The sequence below is a fragment of the Triticum dicoccoides genome, chromosome 7B (genome assembly GCF_002162155.2).
Source record: "Triticum dicoccoides isolate Atlit2015 ecotype Zavitan chromosome 7B, WEW_v2.0, whole genome shotgun sequence".
In the NCBI taxonomy this organism is placed as follows: domain Eukaryota; kingdom Viridiplantae; phylum Streptophyta; class Magnoliopsida; order Poales; family Poaceae; genus Triticum; species Triticum dicoccoides.
This window is the reverse complement of record NC_041393.1, coordinates 660912089-660917916: the sequence shown is the minus strand read 5'-3', so window position 1 is coordinate 660917916 and position 5828 is coordinate 660912089.

The window sequence follows — 5828 nt, the reverse complement described above, 5'->3', positions numbered from 1 at the left end:
TATGTTGGAAATATGCCCTAGAGGCAATAATAAAATGGTTATTATTATATTTCTTTGTTCATGATAATTGTCTATTGTTCATGATATAATTGTGTTATCCGGAAATCATAATACATGTGTGAATACATAGACCACAACATGTCCCTAGTGAGCCTCTAGTTGACTAGCTCGTTGATCAATGGATGGTTACGGTTTCCTGACCATGGACATTGGATGTCATTGATAACGGGATCACATCATTGGGTGAATGATGTGATGGACAAGACCCAATCCTAAGTATAGCACAAGATCGTGTAGTTCGTCTGCTAGAGGTTTTCTAATGTCAAGTATCATTTCCTTAGACCATGAGATCGTGCAACACCCGGATACCGTAGGAGTGCTTTGGGTGTACCAAACGTCACAACATAACTGGGTGGCTATAAAGGTGCACTACAGGTATCTCCGAAAGTGTTTGTTGGGTTGGCACGAATCAAGACTGGGATTTGTCACTCCGTATGACGGAGAGGTATCTCTGGGCCCACTCGGTAATGCATCATCATAATGAGCTCAATGTGACCAAGTGGTTGGTCACGGGATCATGCATTATGGAACGAGTAAAGTGACTTGCCGGTAATGAGATAGAACGAGGTATTGGGATACGGACGATCGAATCTCGGGCAAGTAACGTACCGATTGACAAAGGGAATTGTATACGGGATTACTTGAATCCTCGACATCGTGGTTCATCCGATGAGATCATCGTGCAACATGTGGGAGCCAACATGGGTATCAAGATCCCACTGTTGATTATTGACCGGAGAGCTGTCTCGGTCATGTATGCATGGTTCCCGATCCCGTAGGGTCTACACACTTAAGGTTTGATGACGCTAGGGTTATTAGGAAGATTTGTATGTGATTACCGAATGTTGTTCAGAGTCATGGATGAGATCCCGTACGTCACGAGGAGTTCCGAAATGGTCCGGAGGTGAAGATTTATATATGGGAAGCTGTCATACGGTCACCGGAAATGTTCGGGGGCATACCGGTATTGTACCGGGGCCACCGAAGGGGTTTCGGGGTCCACCGGGAGGGGCCACCTGTCCCGGAGGGCCTCATCGGTTGTAGAGGGAAGGGAACCAGCCCCTTGGAGTGCTGGGCGCCACCCCCCCTAGGGCCCAGGCGCCTAGGGTTAGGGGGAACCCTAAAGGGGGCGCCTCCCTTGCTTGGGGGGCAAGTCCCCTCCCCTCTTGGCCGCCGCCCCCCTCTAGATTCCATCTATAGGGGCTTCCCCCTTCTCCTATAATTAGAGGGGTGAGGGAAGGGCTGCAGCACAACATCCAAGGCGCAGCCCCTCCCCTCCCCAACACCCCTCCTCCTCCGCAAGAGCTTGGCGAAGCCCTGCCAGAGTACTGCCACTCCATCACCACCACGCCGTCGTGCTGCTATTGGAGCCTTCTTCCTGAACCTCTCCCTCCTCCTTGCTGGATCAAGGCGCGAGAGACATCAGCGGGCTGCACGTGTGTTGAACGCGGAGGTGTCATTGTTCGGCGCTAAGATCGGAATCCACCGCGATCTGAATCGCTTCGAGTACGACTCCTTCATCCGTGTTCTTGCAACGCTTCCATCTCGCGATCTTCAAGGGTATGAAGACGCACTCCCCTCTCTCTCGTTGCTAGTTACTCCATAGATTGATCTTGGTGATGCGTAGAAAATTTTAATTTCTGCAACGATCCCCAACAATGGCATCATGAGCTAGGTCTATGTGTAGTTTCTATGCATGAGTAGAACACAAGTTTGTTGTGGGCATCGATTTTGTCAATTTACTTGCCGCTACTAGTCTTATCTTGTTTCGGCAGCATCATGGGATGAAGCGGCCCGGACCGACCTTACGCGTACGCTTACGGGAGACAGGTTCCACCGACTGACATGCACTAGTTGCATAAGGTGGCTAGCGGGTGTCTGTCTCTCCCACTTTAGTCGGATTGGATTCGATGAAAAGGGTCCTTATGAAGGGTAAATAGCAATTGGCATATCACGTTGTGGTTTTGGCGTAGTAAAGAAACGTTCTTTCTAGAAACCTATAGCAACCACGTAAAAACTTGCAACAACAATTAGAGGACGTCTAACTTGTTTTTGCAGCATATGCCATGTGATTTGATACGGCCATGAAGGATGTGATGAATGAAATATATGTGATGTATGAGATTGATCATGTTCTTGTAATAGGAATCACGACTTGCATGTTGAGACAACCGGCAGGAGCCATAGGAGTTGTCTTTATTTATTGTATGACCTGTGTGTCACTGAATAACGCCATGTAATTACTTTACTTCATTGCTAAACCGTTAGCCATAGTAGTAGAAGTAATAGTTGGTGAGATAACTTCATGGAGACACGATGATGGATATCATGATGATGGAGATCATGGTGTCATGCCGGTGACGATGATGATCATGGCGCTCCGAAGATGGAGATTAAAAGTAGCAAAATGATATTGGCCATATCATGTCACTATTTGATTGCATGTGATGTTTATCATGTTTTTGCATCTTATTTTCTTAGAACGATGGTAGTAAATAAGATGATCCCTCATAATAATTTCAAGAAAGTGTTTTCCCTAAATGTGTGCCATTGCGAAAGTTCCTTGTTTCGAAGCACCATGTGATGATCGGGTGTGATAGATTCTAACGTTCACATACAACGGGTGTAAGCCAGATTTACACATGCAAAACACTTAGGCTGACTTGACGATCCGAGCATGTACAGACATGGCCTCGAAACACAAGAGACCAAAAGGTCGAACATGAGTCGTATAGAAGATACGATCAACATGAAGATGTTCACCGATGATGACTAGTCCGTCTCACGTGATGATCGGATACGGCCTAGTTGACTCGGATCATGTATCACTTAGATGACTAGAGGGATGTCTATGTGAGTGGGAGTTCATTAAATAATTTGATTAGATGAACTTAATTATCATGAACTTAGTTTAAAACTTTTGCAAAAATGTCTTGTAGATCAAATGGCCCACACTCATGTCAACCTCAACTTCAACGCGTTCCTAGAGAAAACCAAGCTAAAAGACGATGGTAGCAACTATACGGACTGGGTCTGGAACTTGAGGATTATCCTCATAGCTACCAAGAAAGCATATGTCCTTGAAGAACCGCTAGGTGTAGCACCCGTCCCAGCGAACCAAGACGTTATGAACGCCTGGCAGTCGCGTGTTGATGATTACTCCCTGGTTCAGTGTGGCATGCTTTACAGCTTAGAACCGGGGCTCCAAAAGCGTTTCGAGCAGCACGGAGCATATGAGATGTTCCAAGAGCTGAAAATGGTTTTCCAAGCTCATGCCCGGGTCGAGAGATATGAAGTCTCCGACAAGTTCTACAGTTGTAAGATGGAGGAGAATAGTGCTACGTCTTGAGCTTGCGTTGGTTTTCCTTGAAGAGGAAAGGGTGATGCAGCAATAGTAGCGTAAGTATTTCCCTCAGTTTTTGAGAACCAAGGTATCAATCTAGTAGGAGGCTCCTCAAAAGTCCCACACACCTACACAAACAAACCAAGAACTCGCAACCAACGCGATAAAGGGGTTGTCAATCCCTTCATAGGCACTTGCGAAAGTGAGATCTGATAGAGATAGTATCATAAGATAAATATATATTTGGTATTTTATAGTATAGATGCAAAAAGTAAAGATGCAAATAAAAGTAGATTGGAAGCAAATATGATAAGAGATAGACCAAGGGGCCATAGGTTTCACTAGAGGATTCTCTCAAGATAGCATAAGTATTACGGTGGGTGAACAAATTACTGTCGAGCAATTGATAGAAAAGTGAATAGTTATGAGATTATCTAGGCATGATCATGTATATAGGCATCACGTCCGCAACAAGTAGACCGACTCCTGCCTGCATCTACTACTATTACTCCACACATCGACCGACTCCTCCCTGCATCTAGAGTATTAAGTTCACAAAGAATAGAGTAACGCATTAAGCAAGATGACATGATTAGAGGGATAAACTCATGCAATATGATATAAACCCCATCTTTTTATCCTCGATGCAGCAATACAATACGTGCCTTGCAACCCTTTCTGTCACTTGGTAAGGACACTGCAAGATTGAACTCAAAGCTAAGCACTTCTCCCATGGCAAGAAAGATCAATCTAGTAGGCCAAACCAAACTGATAATTCGAAGAGACTTGCAAAGATAACTTAATCATACACAAAAGAATTCAGAGAAGATTCAAATATTTCTCATAGATAAACTTGATCATAAACCCACAATTCATCGGATCTCGACAAACACACCGCAAAAAGAGATTACATCGAATAGATCTCCACAAGAGAGGGGGAGAACATTGTATTGATATCCAAAAAGAGAGAATAAGCCATCTAGCTAATAACTATGGACCCGAAGGTCTGTGGTAAACTACTCACAACTCATCGGAAGGGCTATGGTGTTGATGTAGAAGCCCTCCATGGTCGATTCCCCCTCCGGCGGAGCGCCGGCGAATGCTCCAAGATGGGATCTTGCGGATACAGAAGGTTACGGCGGTGGAAATTGTGTTTCGGGTGCTCCCTGGATGTTTTTGGGGTATGTAGGCTTATATAGGAGGAAGAAGTACGTCGGTGGCCGCCCGAGGGGCCCACGAGACAGGGGCGCACCCTATAGGGGGGGCGCCCTACCCTCTCGTGGCCGCCTCGGCTGCTTCTTGACTTGCACTCCAAGTCCCCTGGATCACGTTCGTTCCAAAAATCACGCTTCCAAAGGTTTCATTCCGTTTGGACTCCGTTTGATATTCTTTCTCTTCGAAATACGGAAATAGGCAAAAAAAAAACAACAATACGGGATGGGCCTCCGGTTAGTAGGTTAGTCCCAAAAATGATAATAATGTGTAAAATAAATCCCATAAACATCCAAAAGGGGTAATATAATAGCATGGAACAATCAAAAATTATAGATATGTTGGAGACGTATCAAGCATCCCCAAGCTTAATTCATGCTTGTCCTCGAGTAGGTAAATGATAAAAACAGAATTTTTGATGTGGGATGCTACCTAGCATAATTCTCAATGTAATTTTCTTTTATTGTGGCATGAATTTTCAGATCCAAATGATTCGAAATAAAAGTTCATATTCATAAAAGAAATAATAATACTTCAAGCATACTAATCAAAGCAATCATGTCTTCTCAAAATAACATGGCAAGAGAAAGTTCATCCCTACAAAATCATATAGTTAGGCTATGCTTCATTTTTGTCACACAGAGATGTTCCCAACTTCTATACCCCCGATGACAAGCCAAGCAATTGTTTCATACTTCAATAATCTCAAACTTTTTCAACCTTCACGCAATACATGAACGTGAGCCATGGATATAGCACTATGGGTGGAATAGAATATGATGATGGGGATTGTGTGGAGAAGACAAAAAAAAGAGAAAGTCTCACATTGACGAGGATAATCAACGGGCTATGGAGATGCCCATCAATTGATGTCAACATGAGGAGTAGGGATTGCCATGCAACGGACGCACTAGAACTACAAATGAATGCTCAACAAAAGAAAACTTGTCGGTGTGCATCCAACTTGCTTGCTCATGAAGACCTAGGGCATTTGAGGAAGCCCATCGTAGGAATATACAAGCCAAGTTCTATAATGAAAAAGTCCCACTAGTATGAAAAAGACAACCTATGAGACTCACTATATGAAAAACATGGTGCTACTTTGAAGCACAATATATGAGACTCACTACATGAAGAACAAGCTGCTACTTTGAAGCACAAGTGTGGAAAAAGAGATAGTAACATTGCCCTTTTATTTTCTTTTTTTTCTCCC